This window comes from Pleurodeles waltl, chromosome 2_1, assembly GCF_031143425.1.
Source record: "Pleurodeles waltl isolate 20211129_DDA chromosome 2_1, aPleWal1.hap1.20221129, whole genome shotgun sequence".
Classification (NCBI taxonomy): Eukaryota; Metazoa; Chordata; class Amphibia; order Caudata; family Salamandridae; genus Pleurodeles; species Pleurodeles waltl.
The window spans coordinates 195473081-195499914 of NC_090438.1; the positions used below are offsets into that span (position 1 = coordinate 195473081).

The 26834-nt window shown below is 45.5% G+C and overlaps 1 protein-coding gene across 2 annotated transcripts in view; it reads left to right on the forward strand.

Moving 5' to 3' along the window:
• RNF128 (ring finger protein 128) overlaps nt 1–26834 on the forward strand; it is a 418051-nt gene that overhangs the window by 213774 nt on the left and 177443 nt on the right. The gene's annotated exons all lie outside the window — the stretch shown is intronic.

Here is a 26834-nt window from a genome sequence, read left to right on the forward strand (position 1 = left end):
CGGCTGAGGTCCTGAGCCTCAAGATGCCTTCAGTGGCGTTCAGGACTAACCCCACTGAGGTGCCTCAGCCGGGGACTTCCACATCTGAACCTCTGTTGCCCTATAAAGAAGCCCTCACTGATGTCCTGCTGGGGTCATGGTCAAAATCCAGCACAAGGGCTACTGTCAACAGGACAATTGCACGCCGCCACAGGCCTGTGCCTAACAACCTTAAATTCCTGACCCAACATCCTACGCCTGAGAGCTTAGTCCTTCACTGAGGTTCACTATAAACGTGCCAAAGTCACACCTGATTCCCTCTCAGATGCTCCCTTTCATCTGAGCTGTCCTGGACACAGTGCAGTTTGAGACATATCCTCCTGAGCGGCGAGTCCAGGATATTCAAGCTATGATGTTTCATCCTCTACCCTGGGTTTCGGTGGGAATGACTGAGGCTGTTGGGCCTCATGGCCTCCCGCATCCTGCTTGTCACACATGCCAGATGGTATATGCGGGCTCTGCAATGGGACCTGACGTTTCAGTGGGCGCAGCATCAGCGGAATCTCTGGAACATGGTTCAGATCTCGAAGGGAAATGCGCAAAATGTGCAGTGGTGGCTAACAAACCGAGATTGGGTCACAGGCAGATGCCTCTCCCTTCCCCAACCAGATCTGACAGTGGTGACAGATGCATCACTCCTGGGATGGGGCAGCCGCATGGGAGAGGCAGAGAGCAGAGGCATCTGGTCTCCAGCGGAGTCGGGGCTCGACATCAACCTTCTGGAGCTCAGGGTGGTCAGCCTTGCATTGAAAGCATTACTTCCCGTTCTACAAGGGTAAGTGGTGCAGGTGTTTAAGGGCAACACCACTGCCATGTGGTACTGCAACAAGCAGGGTGAGGTGGGAGTCGTGGACACTTGGTCAAGAGTCCCTGTGTCTCTGGACATGGCTGGAACGTTGGGGCATATCCCTGGTGGTTCATCATCTGGTGGGCTCTCTGTACACCAGAGCAGACGAACGCAGCCATCAGTGGATGGCCGATCACAAATGGCGTCTCCATCCCGAGGTGGCGCAAGATCTCTTTCAGCAGTGTGGAGAGCCTTGGTTAGATCTGTTTGCCTCTGCACAGAATGTGCAATGTCTGCTGTTTTGTGCATTGGAGTTTCCAAGGTGGCACTTGATTGGTGACTCTTCATCTGGAGTGGAACTCAGGCCTCCTGTATGCCCTTCCGCCAATACTGCTTCTGACCAGAGTTCTCAAGAAGATCAGGAACGACAGGGCCCAAGTAATTCGTGTGGCTCCAGACTGGGCACGGAGAGTATGGTGTCCCGTGCTTCTGAGCATGGCCATCTATCCTGCACTCAGACTGCCTCTTTGGGAGGATCTTCTGTCACAGCATCAGGGGAGGGTTCTCCACCCGAACCTGTCCAGTCTCCACCTTCTTGCGTGGAGACTGAGCGGCAGCAGTTGACAGCTTTCAACCTTCCCACCCCCCCCCTGAAGTCTGTGATATCTTGGCAGCCAGGCATCCCTCCACCATATTGTTTTACACCCATTGTTGGCATAACCTTGTGGCATGGTGTACCAACAAAACTGTTGACCCCTCTCCCCCACCTTTCTGCACCTCTGTCGGAGGTTGTCTTGTTTATTCTCACTCTTGCCCAGCAGGGCTCTGCTATGGGCACCCTTAAGGGTTATGTCTGCCATCTCTGCTTTCCTCAGACTTCCTGATCAATCCTCCTTGTTTTAATTTCCCATTGTTGCACAATTCCTCAGAGGTCTTACCCACATGTTTCTGCCTCCCCCATTCATAATGCCACAGTGGGATGTGAACCTGGTACTTACTTTCCTCATGTTTGCTCATTTTGAGCATCTTAACAATTGTCCTATTCAGCTCCTCACCTTAAAAACAGCCTTCCTTGTCACCATCACCTCTGCACGGAGAGTGAGTGAGCTACAAGAGACTCCCTTTCATGTCCCTACTTCTGGTGCACCAGTCTGTGTTCTTGAGGGCTCCTCGCTTCTGGCGTAGAAAGTCGTGAAAAGAAAGTGATGTCAGTGCGCTGGGGTGGTACCTAGATACGACCGCAATGTCATCACTGCAACCATGACGCTAACGACAGATGCGGAGTCGACTGACGCCACCTGACGGCATGCAACGATACTGCTCGAAGAAAAATCTCCACATCCAGTCTGACGCCTGGGAGAAATTCTAAGGTAAGGAATCAACTAGAATATGTCTCTACTAGATTATTTGTTACGGAAGGTAAGTAACTTATTCTATAATGTCATTTTTTTTCCTTTCAGTAATGTTAGTAACAAAAGCATTCAATCATAGCATGCATCTCTAAACAGCTCAGTTACGTTGATACCTGGTCACTACTTAACACAAGACCTTTTAATGATCTTTAACTTATTAAAACCTACAGTTTTCAAAATTTCTAAATCTGCCGTACATCATGATTCTCACACTGTCCAAGCACTCACATGTTCTAGAATTTTTGCGGGCATCTTCTGACTACATAAGTTACCTCCTGTCCTCCATACACTAATCAATATTTTGGCAACATGTTCCACACCGTTGTATTTCATGCTTTCCTCATAACCGGCCATGTCTCACATAGCTGCTACCCAACCCACATTCTGAGGTGTCTGAGTATAATTTGGTGTGGGCCTGTTCCCTCCTCCCCCCTATCATAATTCTACCATCCCTATGGGCTGATATTCCCATCACTTCTCATAAAATGTCACTCCCACTGTTCTTGCACCAAATAGTGTGGTACAAGGTACCCTGCATGTTGCATCATCTCAGACTGTAGTTTGAAACTGAAAGTTGTATTAGTATTCTTGAAGCATTCCTAATTTACCACATAGAGGGTTCTCTGGAGCACGTAGAACAGTCTGGGCAAGGTGTTTTTTTTTTTTTTTTTTTTTTTTAAATAGAGATCAGCTCTACTCTTAGTAGAGGGAGGGCGTTTCTTTCAGTATTCTACAGCTGCCGTAACCTGCTCTATTTCTCTATTATTCAGGTTTTAACCCATGAAACTGTCACTTGTGGCCAGTATCCCAATGTGATGGAAACCCTCATGGCTTCTCCTCAGTGGACATTCTATAGACTCCTCCCAGATGTCAGATGATACATAACTGATTTGTCCTAGTTGATTTGAAGACATGAATGTCTAACAAAGATCTGTACTGTATCCAGTAGCTTAGGAATAGTATTGCTGGGGTCTGCCACAAGATAGCAGTCATCCCAGGTAGCAGTCTAGTGGAGGCCCTGCAGCAGTACGTGTCATCTAACAAGCCATTGTCTCCACTGTGAGTGCAAACAGCAATGATGCCCAGGGGGAGCTCTTCCTGGTTCCACCGGTCAGTGAGAAATAATTTACTAAAACTCCATTTACTTTGGCAATGGGATTTTCATACAGGAGGTCATTCCATAATAAGAATTTGGTCGCATTGCCCCTTTTGTTGGTATGGCAAAGATAGAGGTCTAATCTTTGTAGTCAAAAGCCTTTACAACATCAAGAGAAGGTATCATTAATGCTTCCCCTATTGTTCCAGCAAAATCTGGCACATTATGCACCATCCTGGTGGTTCTCTGAGGCACACAGCTTGATTGACTGAGGTGGATCTGATTTAGTACTACTATGTACTGTCTATTATCCATTATCTTTCTGAGTATCGCAGCTTTCACATTTAGTAACTACATTGGCCTACATTTTGAACATTTTATTTTTTCTTTTGACAGTCGCAGCATGAGCTAATTACTCTCTTCTTTTTACCTCTGCTGTGCTGATGTCTAGTCTGGATTTGTAGAGGGGAATTATATGACATCGCAAGACCTCCTTTTTATTAATATTACCTGTTATCCCGCCATGTTCCTGATTCTGCAGTTCCACTTAAGAGCCTGTAGCTAATCCAAAGTTGCCACTGGCCTCATTGTAGCCTTTCGGATCCGTCTCCTCGTTTTTCAGTTATCTTGTTTGGATGGGCAGCCTGTTTTGGACTGGCTCTTCGTGGTGCCACACACTTTCCACGTCGTAATAATATTTTTTTATTCCTGAATGACTGCAAAAGTGTTTGAATTGTTGCCCTCTTAAGAGCACAATGCCTCTGACTACGTTTCAGTGACCATCAGCTGGAGAATGAAGAATATCTTAGTCATTGTCGGCCACTTCCAAGAAACCAGGCTCTGGTGGCGTCTCAAGAGGAGTGTTCTAATTCCCAGTCACACACCACCACGCCGCCAGTAACTCACTGTTTACTCTGCTGTGTATGTTTAGCGTGTTTACTAGGGTGAAACTGAGCATAACTTGGCATTAAGTATCTTTGGCACAAAGAGCTATTTGTGAGCTATTTGTGACAGATTGGCCAATGAAAGTGGATCCTTGCATATGGTTACTCTGTATGCACACTGTTCCTTTTTAGTACAATACATTTATAAAATTTGACTGTAAAGGATTTTGATACACTTACTCCAGGCAAGGGCGTAGCTTGGTCAGTAAATACTTTATTTGGAGAGGGGTGAAAGGGAGCTTCAGATTTCCCAGAAATCACGCCGGCATATAATGCTGAAATACATTATTGGACAGGCAGGTTGCAGATTGCAGAAGAGAGGCTTAAGGGCAGCGGAAAGTGAGAGGAATGCAGATTGGTAGGGGTACTAAGTAAGAGAAAACTAAATATTTTGTGCAATAACCAACAGTTTTGAAGTTTTTCCTAACCTGCCTGGACGCAAGGGAACTAGTCTCACAGTGTCAAAAATAAAAACGTTTCCATCTGTGGATGGAGCATTCTACAGAAAAGAAAACGAAAAGGAAACGCCTACTTCACTGAAGTATTTCAACTTAAAATGCTTTAGAAAAAACAGGAGCTTTACATTTAAAAAAACTTTACACTGGTTTTAAGTTCAAGTGGCAGCAGCTCTAGAATAACACCATTTTAAGGTTGATCCTACCTCTTCAGATTCTGACAATGAAGGATGGTCTGGCCACTAACTGTGTGCTTGCAACTGTTGCAATGAATTTAGGAAGAGAGAGCAAGCCTGAGAGCGTGTAACTTTGTTGACTTTTTGACTCTGGCAAATTGTCTCCAATTATGCATTCAAGTTAAGAAAACATTTTTTGGGATTTTATATAAACAATATAAAATAAACCTAGTTGTGTGCAACAGGTCCACCAAACTCCTCGTTCAGATCCGGTCATGGCCATGGAGTCCCCCAGCATAGCCAAATACCACAAGAGTATGACTCAAGTTAACAATACTGTTTGTATCAAAACAATTCAATTAGTTGTATTTCATTTGGCATTTTCAAATTAATACTTAATTAGTACATTGTTTAAATGTTTCCAAATGAGAAATGTAGATATGATTCCAGTAAACCATCATAATTAAAAAAGCAAACCAAGGGCAATGACAGTTTTTAATAAATAGAACCCCATATTACATAATTGACATTTATCATAATATAATCATTTTATCCTCATACATCAAGTCAAATAACCATGTTTGCCTGCTTTCCCGGAAAACAGTGCATTTAGGGACATTTGTACGAACACATTTTCTCATAGACACAGAATGGGTAAAACCCTTTGCTACATCTAGCCCTTAGTGTTTAATCTGTCAGAGAGATCCATTAATGAAATGTTTTAAGAAAGAGTCGGGGCATTTTGCTCATGCCATTGGGGGAGCCTTAATACCTTGGATAAGCACTCACTCATACACAGGCAAATTGTGCACGGTTTCTGAGTGAGATAAATGTTGCAGAGGCATCATTCCATTACTTGTTTTAGCAAAACAAATGAGTATCTTATGGATTGGTTAAGATCTAGGATTTAAAGCAGGATTCTTCCAGGGTGTGGGACCCAACAAGTTTAGGGAGCTTGCTCCAAGTCGATTCTTGAAGTTTTAGAGTAGATTAGGAAAGCACTGCTGGGGTCCATTCCAGGGCTTTGGTGTAAAAAGCAGAAATCAGTTCAGTAAATGGGGAGACACTCCTACTCACTCTTGAACAAGTTGACAAATAATCTAGTGATGTACTCTATCGGAGACAACTGCTAGATCCGTTAATGGAAGTGCCGTCCGCCAGTCACTTCCATGAGAATAAGGATGTCTGTCAGTCCTTACTGCTGTAACTGTCTAATCTCCCGCTGAAGTACTTTGATCGGAGGGATAGATTGGAAATCAGTTGGTAGATGGTTAGGTTTTTAAGGTTAAGAGATGTCAGGTGATTAATGCTTGTTTCAAGGTGTTTTGGCCCCGGCCTGAGAGGAGGCAGTAATCCCTGCAGCCAGTGACAACTAATATCCTGTTGGCCTTTATTTTGCCTTAGATAATTTCTAGCAGATGCCTGATCATAACAATACATTTTTCTTGATTAAAGGGTTCTTATTGCCTAAGTCAGGGTCAGCCTTAGCACTGGTGGCACCCGGTGTGACAATCTTCTTTTACGGTTGCCAATCACCACACCCATAACCTCCTCCTCGGATTCCCTCATTAATACTCTGCAAAAGTGCTTCTCGTCTCTCCATAGCCCCCCTCTCACCTACATTTAATTTGTTCTAAAGTGCTGGTAAAGGCTGGCTTTGCTAATTCACTTAGTTATCCACAAAAAATTCAGATTTGTTCTTTGCAGCAGGCATATTAACCCTCTGCGCTACTTTATGGTGAGTCAAAACTGCCCCATAGACAAAACTCCATCTCTCTCTCTCGCTCTAGTTCTCTCTCTAGCAGGAATATTAATCACAAGAGTTTTTTTGAAATGTTTATTGCTGCCTGAAAGCTGGACACACAAGGAACTCTGCAGCAGGTGCTTTTAAGTCATAAGTTATTGCTAATCACAGCTCCCCCCCTGCTCCCAGAGTCAGTGCCCACTCCCTTCCAGGTCAGCACCCAGTGCGTCCTCACCAGTCGCACCGCCGTAAAGCTAGCCCTGGCCTAAGTATTCACCTGTGAGCTCTTGCCTGATTGCGAAAGTCCTGTTTGTTTTTGGCGGCACAGACTTCTCTTACCAGAGCATGGTTTGCTCTCCTCTAATTTCATTATAACAAGTTGTATACTTTCTAACCGTATGAAGAATCCTATTTCCATAGCCTAACAAAGGCTTCTAGTGAAAGCTCTCATCTGATCTTCCCAACCAGTGTTCCCTATGCGACCTTTATGAGACTCCGATACAAAGCCATTCCCTTAATCTCGAATTCATATATTGCATCTTTTTAAATGACATCGAAATCCTTCGACCAACTTATAGCATGATGGGTACCTATAGATCGCATGCACTGAGACCTCTGCTTTTTAGCTGTCTTAAGTAACCTCTTTCCTGCAGCATATAGTTGTGGTACATTATTGCTGCCCCAGGTGTCTCCGATTTTAGAATATCTGACATAGTGAAAAGAACACTGTCTCAGTTTCTAACAAAAATATCTTCTAGTGAAACCCTCACAATCATTGCCCCCTTTGGAGATCCCACCCGTCAGTTGCAAATACTTCCTCCCTGCTTTGACAAGCCCCATAAAATACCACAGCCACTTCACAATTTGTGGTAATAGCACGCAGAAATAACCCAAGATCAATAAAGGGGTTTGACGATTCGCTCTGGGATAGATGCCCAGATCAGGGGTTGGCTTGCTATGTTCATCTTTGTTGGCCTAAGTAGGTGTGAATGAGTGATGTTTCCATGTATATGGCCCTTAGAAGGTGTGTGCGTTCACAGTTGCTTTTAGAGGTAATTTCAGAATTAAAAGTAGCAATTTCTCTAAAACTCTTGAAATATATATATTTTTTTAAAGTAGCAATTTCTATCAAGCGTCTTACTCAGCCCTTGGGTCAGCTGTCAAACCAGCAATAATGCACTTGCACCCATAAATGTGAATAGAAAACCGCTGTTTATTGTTAATATCTATTTATTTGCAGTGTTGCAATTCCTGCAACAATGTGACCTCAAACCAGTGCTTAATTTGTGCTTGTTGTTTCCGGTGCGGAGCACCAACACTTATGTTTTTTAGGGCTGGGGCTTATTCTTCTGCCTCAAGCATTTGCTGTGAGCAAAAGACACATATGGGAAAGATGGAGGAAGGGAAAAACAAAAAAGCGTCACAAGGGAGAAAGTAGAACGCTGCTAGAGTGAGGTGAAGGGGCAGGGAGTGGCTTTAAATAGATTGAAGAGACCTAAGATGGCTTCAGGATTAGCTGCCTCAGTATTCCGTGTTCCTCCATTTAATTGCAGCAGCCGCATGTTTAAGACGAGCGCTTTGGGCACCGGCACATTTTTATTTACAAATTAAGCACTGCCTCAAACTTAGCCTAGAACGCAAAGGAGCCCTAATTGAGCACCCATGTAACCTAGCTACATTCCAATTTGCACATTCCATGCCCGCTTTCATAAATTCTAAGTATGAACAATATGCAAATTCTGCAGGAGTAGTATTGAAGCAAGTGCATGAATTTCTCCCCATTATAAATTCCCCATTGCTAATTAACTTGTATGCGAAATAACGCTACGGATTTATAAAAACAGATTTAAATGAATTTTGTTAATTGTGGAAACAGACATGTTTTTTAAATTCGGAAGAATGAATAGCTTGAGCAATGGACACCAATTGATTTTTTTTGTGGAAAAAATGAATCTGTCAGAAGAAGGCAAATCAGCTGCACGAGTGTTACAGAACAGTGCATTTATTACACTGTAGATGGGTATAGGCCTTCATTGGGAATGCCCACGACACACACCTCATTGTTCTACTTTTCATACTAAAGTAGCATAACTGTTGCGTTAGTTTTCAATCCCCTGCATACATTTTTATATTTCTGTATAACATTGTGATCCTGAGCCTGTGCACTTGAACTTATTCCACTTGGGATCTTATGTATTCCAAGATCAACTCCATAACCTGGGCAAGAATTAAATAGCAAAATCCACCTACAGTCACCAATCATCAGGCAACTTAAACACGAGTTCTGATAATGCTCCCTCCCCTGAGGTTTGATCTGTATTCTACCACTTCAAAGGCAGAGCAGAGACCAAATCTCTATTTTTTGGGATTGCATAAATTGCAGTTGTTAGCTCGGCTTGATGTTTCAATAGCTTATTTCCCTTGTTAGGATCGAGCCTGCGTAGCATGTGCTCGCGCATGTGTATCGCTTGCGAGACGGTGTAGTAGTTAGAAAAGGGCTCGGAGCCCCGCCCATGTCACGTCAGTGACTTTCATTGGTTCGTGGGCTTGCCTTTTAAAATCTGCTTGCTTTCATTAGTGGAAGGCATGCATATGTCATGCCTTTTTCCGGTGGTTAGCCGTCCTCGAGCGCAGCAACCAAGTACTGAAAACATACGAGGCTCGCTGTTTTCAGTATGGTTTGTGGACTACTTTTTCTCTTTTTTTTTTTTTTTTTTTTTTTGCAGCACGATCTCGCTTGTTTAGCAGCGCGATCGCGCTGGTTTTTTTTCCATTTAATGAGGCAAGAAAAGTCCGGTTGGGAGTTTACAACTGCTAATAGCTCTAACTCTGAGAAATGCGAGACCCGTTGCATTGCAAATGCTATTGTTTCTTTTGGTAAAGCAAGCCAAGGAGTCCTGGTAGCAGTGTAGGACACAGAAGGAACCAGGGGTCCGGAAAGGATCCCACTAAGGTATGCTTCTGGAGTACTTCAAAAAGTTAAATGTTGGCCATTTCATAGTGAAAGATATTGGTTTTCGAACGGTTGTGAGGGACATTTTCCATTCCCACTGGTGCGTCTGTCCTGCTATAGACTTTCTGGCGCCAGTGGGAACCTCAAAACGGTTTGCAAATGAGACATTGTACCGGAGCTGGGAGTCTGTTTTTACAAAAGTACTGCGCACCCTTTTCAGCAGGTGAAAGATGGAATTCGTGGAGGGAAAAACTGCATGGGTCTGAATTTCCACACTGTTGAAATAATGTAAATCTGCAGTATTATTTTATTATCCTCTATTTCTGAAATGTGGAACTTGGGAGGATGTAGCAGTAAAGGACCTAGCAACAACAGAACCCTGCAGTATAGGTAATTCTGGTTGCAATATTTATTGCCTCATCAAATAACCCCAAAGAAAGAAGTAAGTAATTCAGCGATGGGTTAAGATGTATTGAGGCTGGTGCGGGAGTCATTCAGGCAATCACTTTGTTTGTTTTTTCCACTTGGTCTTTTTCTGGGATTTGTACGTAATTGTTATTATGATGACCAAACCATCAACACCAGCAATAAACCCAATCAGTGAGCGCGTGTAGATGCTTATGGTATAAGATCCGTTCAGATTGAATTGGAAGTGATGTACTCGGATTCATGCAAAGCCTCCGAAACTTAACCATATACAAGTGTGCAAACTAGGTGGCCTTAGATTGTGAATGGGGTGGTGAGCTGGGATATCTTCTGAGTCATTGGCAAGATTCTGGTGCAAGTCTGGTATTGAGGCTGGAATCTGAATGGGACTGCGTTCTGCGAGGTATCTGTTTTATTTCTATTTCACTGTTTTATAATAGCCCAACAGGAGATATTGTGATAGGGAATTTACTGCTGGGATTTAATCTGTTATTCCATGTACACTGAGATTAGTCTATTTCTGGTCTGTGTCCAAATGTCTGATATTTGAATGTAGGGAGGGCACTGGATAAAACCATCTTGCTCTTCTGTGACCCCACTTTTTTATTCAGGATTAGCCCTGCCCCCTCCACTAATCAGATCTGCTCCCTATTGCCTCGGTGGTCACTTTGATGTGTGCCTCACTTGCATACATGAAACCAGTGGGGATTCCCACCCTGCATGGGTGCTGTAGCCTCATTCCTGGATGATCTCTGCTGAAGCAGAACCCCACCCTCTACAGAATTTTAAAAATGTAAATATCTATTTTGCATTTGTTTTCACTGAATTGTAGGCCAGATATTTATAAAGCCATTCCAGGTGAAGTTGTCAAATTGTGATTACATTTCACCCTTTTATTTACCGCTCTAAAATATTATATATGTATTTCCATCATCTTGTGACATCCCATTAAAATGGTTTGGCTAATATCTCATTCTTAAGGAAAGCTGGTACCACTTCTGTAGTCTGGTCATACACAATTGATTATTTCTCCCTTCACGTTTACTAATCATCTGTTAATGCCTTACATTTGTCCACTCTAAAATACTTCCCTATTTTTCCATAGAACATCCTAGGATTCCTTATACTTTTCTCAAACGTCTGCCCCAGAAATATCCTGTTAAACATTTATTGGTCCATTGGTCATTTAGCAAACATAAATGCACATAATCAAAAAATGCAGGAGCCATTTGTATGATCCTTGACATTTGAACTACACATGCCTACACCCTACTAATCCCTATCTGCCACAGTTACCGTACAGAATATCTGTTACACAGTACTGAAATTGTGATTTGTTTTTTCCATGTGCAGTTGTTCTTTATACTGTGTTGAACACCAAGCACCCTATTTCACGAAGCCTTTCAGTATTTACCCAGCTTTTGTAAGAAGTTCAGATCTTATCAGAAGGAAAAGCTTTATTGGTTTATTGCACCAATTGTAAAAGAGGATTGTACCTCTGTGTGACAGGTTGACTGATGTTACAAAGTTCAGTTCTTAACCTTGTGAAACTGAAGTCTGGTTGGCACAGGTAAACACGTAGTGCAGATCTATAGCTTGCAGAGTGCTGCACGATTAGAATTTTTCTTAGAGCGAATTTCTTAAACCTATTTTTTTTGCTTAGTGTTTATATCTGTAGGTTTGTGTAAGTGGCATAATTTATGTATCTGCATAGCAGGGATTGGCTTGGTGAAATTGTTTTGCTTTATTAATATTTCTCTCAGTTCTTAATACTGACTCGCCACACCTGTTTGCCATGTTATCCAGCATTCAGTGGTATTTGTCCCTACCATGGTATTTTTTTCAATATGTAGCAATATTACTGAGGGAATGCCCACGGCCTGCTCATCACTCATGTATGGTAATACTTTAAAAAAAAAAAAAAAAATTAATCTTGGTCCCTTCTTATTTCAAAATTAAGGGCCATATGTACGAAAGCTTTTTCCCATAGACACAGCATGGGTAAAATCCTTTGGTACATCTGGCTATAAGTTCCTTGTATGTTGAGATGAAAAAATATGCCCACATTTCTTCATGGAATTTCTGTGGCCATTAACTGTGATAGATACTTCCCAAATGGTGTCTCCTCCACCTGCTGGTGCGTCAGTGTTTTTGGGAACGAAGCAGGTACGATTTCTGTTTGACCTTGAAATTGCACTCACATTTTTGAAGACCTGTTGTTTTTCTAGATTTCTTGTAATCTCCACTTTGAAGAGGATTATTGGACCAAGAAGCTACTTTTTTTGCTTATCTTGCCCTTTCCACACTTAATGAAGGGATGAGATATCGACCTACGCAGCTGAAATCTTCCCTCAGTCAGGATACAAAGTGCGATGGCACCCAGCTATTGAATGTCTGCTTGATAGCTTTCCCAAATATCCATCCAAACGTACCCACTCATGCTAGTTCAATGGAGCCACCCAATTTCATTTTTAATGTTGCTTGCGTTTTCGTTTCGTAGTTTAATAATTAGGTGCCCCATTTTAAGGTAATGACCTTCTTCTGTAACTTCATACATATCCCTCATGAAACTAGAATGCTGTCCAGGTCTGGCCACAACAGTACTTATTTATTTGGGGATACACTTTAATCGAAATAAAAGGAAGTTTTCAAACAACAAAAAAAATCAACAGCTTCCGCTTGACACATGCCATATGAAATAAGTATTACTTTAGCAGCCAGGTAGCATACTCGTGTTCCTGAACAGTGAGTTCAATTCAGTAGGAGGATTGGCACTAAACAAGCTTTGGCAAAGCCAGTAGGTGTCGCCTATACAAGAGCTTTTGGCTTTGGCAATCTGTTTTGCTATGTTGTACACCAGTGTGGCTGCTGCTCAGCATGGCTAAAGGTCAGTGATGTGGAGCGTTGGAGTGGAGTGGGGGAGTAGAGTGGACTTGTTGGAGTGTCATAGAGAGGAGTAAGGGGAATTGAGTGGAGTAGAGTTGAGTTGACGGGAATAGAGTTCAGCGGCAGACTGTCATAGAGTGAGTTGGAGTGAATTGAGGTAGTAGGGTGGATTGGGTTGGAGTAGAGTGTGGTGGATTGGATTGGGGTAGAGTGTGATGGATTGAGTGGAGTAGATTGGATAGGGGTGGTTTCAAGTCAGTTGGATTGGGGTGAGTGGTTTGGATTGGAGTGATAGGGATGGGGTGGATTGGAGTGGGGTGAGTTGGATTCACTGGATTGAAGTGAGGGGGGTTGTAGTGGGGTGTATTGGAGTGGGGTAAATTGGATTAGAATGGGGTGGATTGGATTCACTGGATTGGAGTGAGGGGGATTGGACTGTAGTGGGGTGGATTGATTAGAGTGGGGTGGATTGGACGGGGATAGGTTAGGGTATTGTAGCGAGTGTGGTGTATTGGAGCAAGAGTGATGTAGTGGGGTGGATTGGAGAGGAGTGAGGTTTAATTGGGATGGAGTGGACTGCAATGGATTGGGTTGGGGTGGATTGGATTGTTATGGCATGGTTTGGGGTGGATTTGAATGGGTGAATTGCTGTGGGGTGGATAAATTGGAGTGGGGTGGACTAAACTAGGGTGGGGATGGTTTGGGTTGGGGTGGAGTGGATTGGGGTGAATTGGAGTGGGTAGGGTGGGCTGGATGGATTGGATTGAAGCGGGGTGCAGTGAACTGGGGTGGATTGGGATAGAGTGGGGTGGATTGAAGTAGAGTGGGGCGATTGGATTGGGGTGCAGTGGGGTGGATTAGAGTGGGGTGGATTGGTCTGGGGTGTGTTGGATTGGGGTGTGGATGGATTGGAGTGGGACGGGGTGGACTAGGGTATGGTGGATTGGATTGAGGTGAAGTGGATTGTATGATGGGGTGGATTGGAATGGGGTGGAGTGGACTGGAGTGAGGTATTCTGAATGAATTGGATTGGAGTGTAGAGTACTGAACTGGGGTGGGGAGGATTGGAAAGAGGCAAGATGGGGTAGATTGGGGTAGGGTTGACTGGAAGGTGGGTAGATTCCATTTAGGTGGGTTGGATTGGCATGGGGTGAATTGGACTGGTGTGGATCCGATTGAGTGGGGATGGATTAGGGTCGGGTGGATTGGATTGTATAGGATTGGAGAGGTGTGGATTGGTGTGGGATGAATTGATTTGAGAGGGGTGGACTTGATTGGAGTGGGGTAGATTAAAGTGGACTGTTTTGGAGTGGTGTGGATTGGGGTGGTGTGGAGTGAGTTGGTTTGGGTAGCAGTGGACTTGATTGGAGTAGGTGGATTGAGTTGGACTGGAGTAGGGTAGATTGCACTGGAGTGGATTGCGGTGGAAAGCGGTGGATTGGATAGGAATGAGGTATATTGGGTTGACATGGGATAGATTTAAGTGGGCTGGATTATGGTGGATTGGTGTGGAGTTGACTCGTTTGTAGTGAGGTGGATTATGGCGGACTGGATTGGTGCAAATTGGGATGGAGTGCGATGGATTCTATTGGTATGAGGTGGATTGAATTGGAGTAGGGAGAGTTGGAGTGGGGCAGATTGTTTTAGATTGGAATAGGGCAGGGTGGAGTGGGGCTGATTCTTTTGGATTCAAGTAGGGCAGATTGGAGTGGGGCAAAATGTTTTGGATTGGTGTGGGGCAGATTGTTTTGGATTGGGCGTATTGGAGTGGGGCGGAATGTTTTGGATTGAAGGGGGGCAGACTGGAGTGGGGTGGATTGGGGTAAGGCAGATCGTTTTGGATTGGAGCAGAATGGAGTGGGTGGATTCAAGTGGGAAAGATTGTTTTGGCTTGCAGTGGGGCAGATTGTTTTGGATTGCAACGTGGCAGATTCTCTTGGAGTGGAGCAGATTGTTTTGGATTGGAGTGAGGCGGATTGTTTTGGATTGGAGTGAGGCGGATTGTTTTGGATTGGAGTGAGGCGGATTGTTTTGGATTGGAGTGAGGCGGATTGTTTTGGATTGGAGTGAGGCGGATTGTTTTGGATTGGAGTGGGGCGGATTGTTTTGGATTGGAGTGGGGCGGATTGTTTTGGATTGGAGTGGGGCGGATTGTTTTGGATTGGAGTGGGGCGGATTGTTTTGGATTGGAGTGGGGCGGATTGTTTTGGATTGGAGTGGGGCGGATTGTTTTGGATTGGAGTGGGGCGGATTGTTTTGGATTGGAGTGGGGCGGATTGTTTTGGATTGGAGTGGGGCGGATTGTTTTGGATTGGAGTGGGGCGGATTGTTTTGGATTGGAGTGGGGCGGATTGTTTTGGATTGGAGTGGGGCGGATTGTTTTGGATTGGAGTGGGGCGGATTGTTTTGGATTGGAGTGGGGCGGATTGTTTTGGATTGGAGTGGGGCGGATTGTTTTGGATTGGAGTGGGGCGGATTGTTTTGGATTGGAGTGGGGCGGATTGTTTTGGATTGGAGTGGGGCGGATTGTTTTGGATTGGAGTGGGGCGGATTGTTTTGGATTGGAGTGGGGCGGATTGTTTTGGATTGGAGTGGGGCGGATTGTTTTGGATTGGAGTGGGGCGGATTGTTTTGGATTGGAGTGGGGCGGATTGTTTTGGATTGGAGTGGGGCGGATTGTTTTGGATTGGAGTGGGGCGGATTGTTTTGGATTGGAGTGGGGCGGATTGTTTTGGATTGGAGTGGGGCGGATTGTTTTGGATTGGAGTGGGGCGGATTGTTTTGGATTGGAGTGGGGCGGATTGTTTTGGATTGGAGTGGGGCGGATTGTTTTGGATTGGAGTGGGGCGGATTGTTTTGGATTGGAGTGGGGCGGATTGTTTTGGATTGGAGTGGGGCGGATTGTTTTGGATTGGAGTGGGGCGGATTGTTTTGGATTGGAGTGGGGCGGATTGTTTTGGATTGGAGTGGGGCGGATTGTTTTGGATTGGAGTGGGGCGGATTGTTTAGGATTGGAGTGGGGCGGATTGTTTAGGATTGGAGTGGGGCGGATTGTTTAGGATTGGAGTGGGGCGGATTGTTTAGGATTGGAGTGGGGCGGATTGTTTAGGATTGGAGTGGGGCGGATTGTTTAGGATTGGAGTGGGGCGGATTGTTTAGGATTGGAGTGGGGCGGATTGTTTAGGATTGGAGTGGGGCGGATTGTTTAGGATTGGAGTGGGGCGGATTGTTTAGGATTGGAGTGGGGCGGATTGTTTAGGATTGGAGTGGGGCGGATTGTTTAGGATTGGAGTGGGGCGGATTGTTTAGGATTGGAGTGGGGCGGATTGTTTAGGATTGGAGTGGGGCGGATTGTTTTGGATTGGAGTGGGGCGGATTGTTTTGGATTGGAGTGGGGCGGATTGTTTTGGATTGGAGTGGGGCAGTTTGGATTGGAATGGAGCCGATTGGATTGGAGTGGCTCAGATTGGAATGAGGCAGATTGTTTAGGATTGCAGTGGGGCTGATTGTTTTGGAGTGGTCCAGATTGTTTTGGATTGGAGTGGGGCAAATTGGGGTGGGTTAAAAGGATTGGATTGGAGTGGGCTGGAGTGGATTAGATTGAAGTGAGTGGTTTGGATTGGAGTGAGGTGGGGTGGATTGTTGTGGGGTGGATTGTAGTAGGGCGGATTAGAGTGGGGTGCAGTGCGGTGTACTGCACAATTATGTGTTAAAGCATCATTTCAGAAATTACACACAATAAAGAATAAAAGTCACTTTACAATATTTAGAACAAGATAATCGTAATCTTTAGAGAACAGTGTCCACGAGCAAAAGCAAATGAAAACATGAGTGCAAAGTGAGAAAAGAAGACTTAGCAAAATAAGAAAAAAGTTAGCTATAAAAAATAAAACTTTGCAGTTTTGTTTGGCCTGCTTGGCGCATTTTTGCCAGTCACAAGCCTTCTGTTTGCAGGTCACTAGAAGTTTAATAAAAAAAAATGTTAAAAAAAAGGACCCTCAGTCACGTCGGGAGCAGCGAATGGGCTCTGATTAAGTTAAATCAATCAGTGCTTGATCCCTCCTCCACTTAGAGGAACGGGAGGGATGCTTGGCCTGCAGTGACGAATTACTAGGCTGTAAAAAAGAATGCCACGCAAGCCAAAAAATGGTAAGCAACAGGCATGCTCTCAGTCCTTTTACTGTATTTTAAAGACATTTTGCAATAAAAATATGTTGAAGGTTCTTCAAAATTCTAAACGTGAATATCACTGTTTTGAAAGGCATTTTTAAGTAATAGTTTTCAAACATGAACTTGGGAACATTCATGCCTTCCCTGCCCTGACAACAACCCCATCAGTGAGCAAGGCACAGGTCATCTGTCAAGCGCATCCTCTATGTGGCCTCGTTTATTATTATACATGTAACATAATAGTTAAACACAAGCTTTTGTACACCACAAGTCCTGAACTTATATTTCAGGGTGTTTTCATGTGCAACAATGAAGAAAAACAAGGCAAAGAGAAATAAAACAATTGACTAGGAGTAAGGCTTGGTCAAGTTGGGAAGTCCAGATTGATCCAAGGTTGGATTCCTGCTTCTAAAAACTCCTAATGTTTACAAATAAGAGACTAAAGATATAAGGAAATTGAGGCCTAAGATTCTATTTCATTCCAGTTCAGCAGTCATGTTACTTTTGTGCTCTTGACTTGCCAAAAGTAGCAATATCAAGCAGAAAAGGCCCACCCCAGGGTGCATTAGATGGATAGCAGCTTAGATACAGCATAAAACTGTATTGTCAAGTCACTGGCTCTTCTAGAGACTAGGGGCTTCATTTAGAGGGCAGTATGAATGAAGCCCTCAAAATAACTCTACGACCCACTGTGCACACTATGTACATGCTTCACTTCCCCCAGTGTTCACCTTTCCTATCCCATGCCCTCTCCCCCACCCTGCTGGCATCAGTGCAGCCCTCGGTCACACCACAGAACATATTTTTTGGCCTTTGGGGAAATGTTTGTGAGTACTCATGAACTAAACTATCAACAGTTTCCACAATATTAATTTTTAATGACTATCTTTATAAGACTGTTAGATTTACATATACCTCTTTATATTTCTTGGCACTACAGAAGCACTAACGTTTTTAGTTAAGTCTTATGTCTAAATACAAAGAGTATTTCTACGTTGTTGCTGGCATGCTCCGAAAGATCTACAAATAGATACCCACTGCAACCAGAAGAACACTCACCCAAGCCCTCGTAAGCAGAAAACTGGACTACGGCAATGCCATCTAAGCAGGAACTACAGCTAAACTCCAGAAGAGGCTTCAACGCATCCAGAACGCCTCCGCACACCTCATCCTGGACATCCACTGCCACATCACAGACCACCTGGAAAACCTGCACTGGCTCCTAGTCAATAAGAGAATCACCTTCAAACTCCTCACCCACGCTCACAAAGCACTGCACAACACCGGACCAGAATACCTCAACAAACGACTCTCCTTCTACACCCGACCTGGCATCTCCGCTCCGCTGAGCTCGCCCTCGCAACCATCCCACACGTCCGCTGAACTACAAGCGGCGGTAGATCATTTTAACACCTCGCCGCCAAAACGTGGAACACTCTTCCCACCTACCTCCACCAGACCAAAGACCTCCTTACCTTCAGGAAACTTCTCAAGGCCTGGCTGTTCGAGCAGTAGCAGCAAAATGGCCAAAGGGATCATCTGATGGCTTTGCCTTTTCTGATATTATGAGAGGGCTGTCTGTGGTATCCAACATGGTGATCTCTGTCCCCCATTCTTGGACTGAAGCTTTACTGCCAGTCGCCCAACATTGCTTTAGCACAATAACTTCCCCTCCAGCCTGAAATTTCTTATAAAAGTATAGAATTTCATCTCTGAATGTTTTTATGTTGTGGGCTCCTAATCATCTGGTTTGTATGGAAAAAGACAATGCTTCATTTTAATAAATAGCTCTGTGTGGTGCCTGCAGTCAAGGTAATACACTGGGCCACTTTTTTGACTAGTGCAAAGAGATTTATCTTTAGGTTTTCAGTTGTACTTGCTTTTCCTGGCCCTTTTCATAACTTTCATATATTGATTTATGAATTCAGATGACAAGGGTCATTTTAACACCAATAATGTGGTCCTCACTCTCTGGGTCATTGGGGTCTGTTCTTCATGACTTTCGCACTTCAGTCTGACTAATGCTCCTCGTGCTCATGATTGCTTTGATGAACCAATGGTGGTATGTAAATTTGAGAGTAGGTATATTTGTTGTGTGGGGATGTACTTGTATCTCACTAAGACATCCCTTTCTTACTCCGCCTGTGAAAGTTACAAAAGCTGAACCCTGGCATTGGTACAAGATGGCAGTTCTTGACATGGGCAAACATACTGATAACTACCCTACAGTTGGTGGTGGTTGATTTATGTTGTTAAGCAATTTAAAATATTTCCTACCCCACAATATGCTCTGACCATTGCCCTGGCCTCTTAAGACTGGGCTGCAGCACCATGTTGCAGGTCTAAATACAACACTAGCACCAGTAAAATGCTCAGTAAATACAGCATGCAAGCAATGGGTGTACGCAAGAAATCAGAACACATCACTATCGTACAACTACCCAACTACATAGACGCATTGAATTCATAGACTTGTAAATTCCTATTTCTTAGACAGTCTTGGCATTGTTTTGCTTCACTAATGACCAAACTGAAACACTCATGCAAAGACAGAAATCTCTGGAATGTACTTCTTAGTCCAAAGAAGACATTTATTATTTCACTATGCAAGGTTCCTAAAAGGAGATTAGCACGTTGAAAGCACACATTTAAAAATGGTCACAGCAATGAAAGGAAAACATACACAAATGATTCTCCACTGGAATATACAAAGCAAATATATGTATCTATACTATAATGCAAAGCAAAAAATGAATTGAAAAGTATGCATCACCATGAGGCAAGGGCAAAACTCCTTCATCGCTCTCCTTTCAGCATCAAATCGTCAGAATCGATTGAGGAGAGAGAGAGATCAATTATCCTCACGGGAAGGATGACACTCCAGCGTCCTGGATGCGCCTGAGATCTGCTCTGTCCCCCGGTCCATCTGGTCTTGGCATTTTCTACTTTAAACAAACAAGAGGGGAACATTTCAGACTTCCTTCTCCCTGCAGAAGTTTAGTTATTAAAAATAATGCTGATTGCTTTCAGTTAGCTTTGAAAATAATACGTCGGGATGTGGCCCCAATCCCAAGGTGCCAACCCAAAACAAGGATGTTCCCTGCTGTCTGAGTACATTCTTATCAACCAAAGCCCTTGGTGGGAAAAAGTACGAAAACAAGGCAGAATGCACATTGTACAATGTGGAAAATCACTTGCAGTTTTTAACGTGGCAGTGAAGCTAAGGCTAAGCTGAATACGAAATGGAGTCTGGTGACCACTAAGGTGACGGTGGACAGCTAAGCCAGGTGCAAAGGGGTGCAACACGAAGTCAGTGGTCAAAACACACATATCACTACAGGCATATGTAAAATCGCTTGTTTACACTAGTAATACCCAGCCAAATAAAGGAACATAATGGGAGCAAAGCTTCCCCTCGCTTGTGCTTCCCCATGGCATCCTTTAATAATATGCAGATTATTGAAATACCACAAACCTAATAGTATCCTGCCTCACACCTAGACCATCTGTTTCTCCAAGAAATCCTGGTGTATTCAAAACCTCATATTTCTGTGCAAACTTTAATTCAATTGCATTCTGCCCTCTGGTTGTTCCAAGTTGATAGTATGCATTATACCACCAATCAAGACAGTACTCTAGTATTAAGCACTGGCTGTACTTTGCACAAAACTGAAACTTCAATATATATTGGATACTGTACTTCTTGCCTATTTTATATTGATATGGCAACTCACTGGGCAGTGGTGAGACTATATAGAGAAACAAGGTTATGGACTCAGAATGGTGTATGATCAACGTATGGCAGGGGATATTTTATTCCTTATAATACATGGCCAACTACTGCCTTTCCCACAAGCTGCTTATATCCCTGGTGTCTTCTGCTTTAAGATTAATTAGATAGCATGGTTGCAGATATGATAACTAAAAACTGAGGCCCTCATTACGACCTTGGTGGGCGGCTGAAGCCGCTCGCCAAGATTGGATCGCCGGGCGGGCGCCAATGCGGCCACACCCCCGCCGCGGCCATTTGGAGATCCCCGCTGTGCCGGCGGGGATCTCGTCCGCAACACAGGAGCCGGGCGGTGTTGCGGCCGTGCGACGGGTGCAGTTGCACCCGTCACGCACAGTGAAAAGCAGCAAGGGGCCCTGTCAGGGGGCCCCTGCCCTCCCCGCGGCCTCGCGACTCCCCGTACCACCAGCCTATTCCTGGCGGTTCAAACCGCCAGGAAAAGGCGGCGGTAGGGGGACTCGTTATCGCCTGGGCAGCGCTGCCCTCGCGGATTACTACCGCCAGGGCCATTGTGGAGGGAAACCGCCGGCCCCGGCAGTGCGACCGCGGCACTTCCGCCACGGTCGTAATGACCTGGGAAGCACCGCCAGACTGTTGGCGGTGCTTCCGTCATAACAGCCCTGGCGGTCTTGTACCGCCAGGGTTGTAATGACCCCCTGAATCTTCGGTGCAAAATTAAATACACTAAAAAGCAGCTAGTGATTTGTTGGGATAGACATCGGAATCACTTTAATGTAAGTCAGATTAAAAATGCCCTGGCTCTGAATGTGTTGAAACATACAGAGAGAGCCTGTCTGTCCTGTAATTGCATGTAGCTTGCAATAAAGAAATAATGCTGCCATAAACAGCTCCTTTCTACTGATTAATATTAAAAAAGCAGATCAGAAAAAAAGATAGCAGGCGTTAGGAATTCACAACTAAACTGAAATAACTGTGTACAGATGGGGGACTAAGTCATTTCTTTGCTAAAGGTGACAAGAGAGGTCACAACTCCAGTTTAATTAGGAAATCAGTGATCAGCTTTCATGCAAGAATTGCAGGCTCCATGTGTTATACATTCTTCCTGCACAGCCCTTCATAGACATGTAGTTGCCATGTAGAAAAAAAACTTGAAAGTCTTCCAGCATCAATATTGCCTATGTTTGCTTACACTGTACCTGATAATTTGACTGTTTGTCCTTATATCCGTTATTTGCTGTTTTAATTAAAAAACAGGGTGAATCATACCTTTAGTTTTCACTGGTGAAAGTTCAGAACTGTCTTTTTCTGCTAAGGGTCCTCTGCTGCCGATCGCTTAATGCGATAGAGCAACACAAGGTGCCAGTGTGAGAAACGTGGAAGCCATGAATTACCAATGACCGGAAAGGCTGATCTGTCACACTGCATTTATCAGGATCTGCTGAAGTAATCCCAAAGCCTGTGTGTACTTTGTTACTCGCTTTCGATGCTTGGCCATATGTGAACGCAAAGTTGTTGCAAAAAAGTGCATTTTTGTAACTAGCCTGGTAAAAATCCGTGGTCGACCACCGGTAATCACGGGTGCTCATATGAGGGGGTGTTCCAGGATACCTAATTGGGATGTCCAGTGGAATGTCTCCTTGATCTTGGTACCGTCACTCACATAAGTGCCGCGTCACAAACTAGGTTTATTTGGGGAAGTGTACAGTCGAACACATTGGGTGCCCTTGCTCCAGCATTGGAGGAGTATTGGTGCCTAGCACTGATGTTGCTCCAGCAAAGCAACCGTTTTTGATTCCTGGATGCAGCACATGTGGGGATTTCGTATCGAAGTCGGATGCCCTGTGGTTAGATGGAAGGGTTAGAAGTCTAGGTTTAAATTTCAAGAATGGGCTTTAAAAAGCTGCAGATCTAAACATTTTGTCCTCCTCTGTTTGGAATGGATTTCTGACTTTTTGGGATTCACTGCGAATCTTGAGGGCACTCCTTTAAATCTACAACAGTCATAAATTCCCAGTACTTGCACTTGGCAAAATTGACTCTGACTCTGCTGCAAACTCTACATGGGCAAATAACAATGGAATGTGTTTTTTTCACATGTAACTTTGTTTTTTCACTTCACAGGGAAATATAGTTTCACCTTGGAGAACATCCTTTCATTGTACTCCCAGTATCAATCAATCAAAGAGATTTATAAAGCGCGCTACTCACCCGCGAGGGTCTCAATGCACTGGGGGGGGGGGGGGGGGGATGGGGGGAAGAAGGGCTGGGAGGATCACTGTTCGAAAAGCCAGGTTTTGAGGCCCTTCCTGAAAAGAAGTAGGTTTTGGGTCTTGCGGAGGTGGGTTGGGAGGGTGTTCCAGGTTTTGGGTGCAAGGTAGGAGAAGGATCTGCCCCCGGTGGTGGTGTGTTTGATGCGGGGGACAGAGGCGAGAGAGAGGTCAGCTGAGCGGAGGTTTCGTGTGGGGGTGTGGAAGGTGACTCTTTCATTGAGGTAGGCAGGTCCTGTGTTGTGGAGTGATTTGTGTGCGAGGATGAGGATCTTGAAGGTGATCCTTTTGTCAATGGGGAGCCAGTGGAGGGATTTGAGGTGTGGAGAGATGTGTTCGTTGCGGGGGAGGTCGAGGATGAGTCGTGCTGCTGAGTTCTGGATGCGCTGTAGTTTGCGCTTGAGTTTTAGAGTGGTGCCAGCGTAGAGGACGTTTCCGTAATCAAGTCTGCTGCTGATGAGTGCGTGAGTGACAGTTTTTCTGGTCTCTGTGGGGATCAATTTGAATGCTTTTTTCAGTATACGGAGTGTGTTGAAGCATGAGGAGGTGAGAGCGTTGATTTGTTGGGTCATTGAGAGGGAGGAGTCTAGGATGATGCCGAGGTTACGTGCGTGGTTGGCGGGGGTGGGTGCAGGGCCTAGCGTGGTGGGCCACTATGAGGGGTCCCAGGTGTTTTTGTGTGGGCCAAAGAGGATTATTTTGGTTTTGCTTAAGTTGAGTTTCAGGTGGTTGGCTGTCATCCATGTGGCGGTGTCGATGAGTGCGTTGTATAGGTTGGATTTGGCAGTGTTGGGGTTGCGGGGGAGGGAGAGGATGAGTTGGGTGTCATCGGCGTATGAGAGGATGGTGATTCCATGGGGTTTGAAGATGTTGGCTAGTGGGGTCATGTATATGTTAAATAGTGTGAGGCTGAGGGAGGAGCCTTGGGGGACTCCGCAGGTGATTTTGGTGGCGGGCGATTGGAAGGGGGGGGGGAGTCAGACTTTTTGGGTTCTGTTGGTGAGGAAGGAGGTGAGCCAGTCCAGGGCTTTGTGTCTTATCCCTGCGTCGTGAAGGCGTGTGCTGAGTGTGTGGTGGCAGACAGTGTCAAAGGCTGCAGAGAGGTCCAGGAGTATGAGTGCTACGGTCTCGCCCATGTCGACTCTGGATCTGATTTCGTCTGTGCATGCTAAGAGGGCGGTTTCTGTGCTGTGGTTCTTGCGGAACCCAGATTGGGAGGGGTTGAGTGTGGTGTTTGTCTTGATGAAGTGGGATAGGCGGGAGTTGACAATTTTTTCTGTAACCTTGGCTGGGAAGGGGAGCAGGGAGATGGGGCGGTAGTTGGAGAGATAGTCTGGGTTGGCTTTGTTTTTTTTTGGGAGTGCAGTGACTTCTGTGTGTTTCCAGAGGTCTGGGAAGGTGGCGGTTTCGAAGGAGCTGTTGATTGTGGCTCGGAGTATGGGGGCGATGGCGGGGCTGGCTCTGTTGTATATGCGGTGGGGGCATGGGCCGGAGGGGGAGCCAGAGTGATTAGAGTTCATAGTGGTTTCGGTTTCTTCGTCGGTGGTGGGGGCCCAGGTGGTAGTAGGTTGTGTGGTGGGTATGTGTGAGGTGGGTGAGTGGTGTGGGAGGGGGTGTGTGTGGAGCAAAGCTGTTATGTATGTCTAGAATTTTGCGGTGGAAGTGATTTGAGAGGGAGTCGCAGAGGGTTTGTGTGTGTGTGTGGGGTCTAGGTTGCTGGCCTTGGGTTTGGAGAGCTCTTTGATGATGGTAAAGAGTTCCTTACTGTTCTGTGAGTTGTTGTCAATGCGTTCTTTGTAGTGTGCTCTTTTGGCGGTGCGTATGAGTTGGTGGTGGATGCGTGTGGTGGTTTTGAGGGTGGTGAAGTTAGTGGTGGTGGGTTCTTGTCTCCAGATTTTCTCTGCTTTGCGGCATTTGCGTTTGAATTCATGGAGTTCAGTGGTGAACCATGGTGCGTTCTTGATGTTTCGGGTAGTGCTGTTTTTTCTGAGGGGGTGAGGTTGTTGGCACGAGGTGATCCATTCGTTGAGGTTGTGAGCGGCGGTGTTGGGGTCGGTTATGTTGGGGGGGGGGGTTGCGTTAGTTGGTTGATTAGGTGTTCTGTGGGTATCTTGTCCCACATGCGGTAGGGGGTGGTGTGATGTTGGTGGTTCTTGGGAGGTTTGTTGTAGGAGAAGTGGATGCATTGGTGATCTGTCCATTGGAGTTTGGTGGTGTGGGTGTAGGTGATGTGTTGGCTAGATGTGAAAATTGCGTTGAGTGTGTGTCCAGCTGAGTGGGTGGGGGCTGTGACTAGTTGTTTGAGTCCTAGGTTTGAAAGGTTGTCTAGGAGGGAAGATGAGTTGTGATCGTGAGGGTTTTCTAGGTGGAAGTTGAAGTCGCCAAGGAGTAAGTAGTCTGTGGAGGTGAGAGCGTGTGTGCTGATGGTGTCTGCGATGGTGTCGCAGAAAGGGGGGCGTGGTCCTGGGGGCCTGTATATGAGTGTGCCTCTGAGGGTGGTGGTGGTGTTGACGTGGATGAGGAAGTGCATGTGTTCTGCGTTGTTGAGGGTGTCGAGGGTGTTGGTGGTGATCCTGATGGTGTCTCTATGAAGGATTGCGATGCCGCCCCCTGGCTTGTTGGGGCGGTCTCTGTGTTGGAGTTTGTAGCCTTCCGGGGTGGCTATGGCTATGTCTGGCTCGGATGTGGGGTTTGTCCAGGTTTCAGTGAGGAAGACGATGTCAGGTGAGTGTGAAGTGATGAGGTCCCAGAGTTCTATGGCATGTTTGTTGTAGGGACCGGGTGTTCAGTAGTAGGCAATAGAGGTGGTTGCGGGTGGTGTGGTTGTTGTGGTGTGTGATAGTTTGGTGTGGATGTTTGTGGTGTTGTTGAGAGTGGGGGTGGCTGTGGCGTGGGGCTTGTGAGGGTTGTGGGGTGTGTTGGTAGGTGCGGGGGTTGTTGTGTTAGGGGTGAGGTATTTGGTGTTGTGGTGCGGTGCGTCGGGTGTGGAGCAGGAGAAAAGGCAGGTGTGGCAGGAGAAGGGGCCTTGTGTGTGAGTGGGGGTTGTTTGACAGCAGTTGGGGCGGGTTCCGGGGTTGAGGGAGATGAGAGAGTGAGGGTGGTAGTATAGTCTGGGGGGCTTTTGGCTGGCGGGACCAGGGAGACTGGCGCTGGGCGCGGCTCGGGCGCGGACGGGCTTGCCTCTGGCGCCATTAAGAGGGGGAGGTGGGAGGGAGGGGCAGTTGGGAGGCGGGCGGGAAAGGGAGAGCAAATGGGGGCGGGGAGTAACAGAGCAGGGGGATCGCACAAGGGTCTAGATGACACGGCGAGGAGGAAAAAACTGTGGGAAAAGGTTGGAAGTACAAGGAGAAATAGAGCAGAAAAGCGGCGGAAGGTAAGAGGTTACAGGGGGGAAGGAGTTAGAAAACAGAGGGAAAGGGGCAGAGGCACAGAGAGTAGAAAGTGGAGAGTACAGTGATCAGAAACAGAGGCACAGAGAGTACGAAGCGGAAAATACGGTGTACAGAAACAGAGGCACAGAGAGTATGAAGCGGAAAATACAGTGTACAGAGGCACAGAGAGTAGGAATCGGAAAGTGCAGTGATCAGAAACAGGCACAGAGAGTAGCAAGTGGAGAGTACAGTGATCAGAAACAGAGGCACAGAGAGTACAAAGCGGAAAATACGGTGTACAGAAACAGAGGCAGAAACAGAGGCACAGAGAGTACAAAGCGGAAAATACGGTGTACA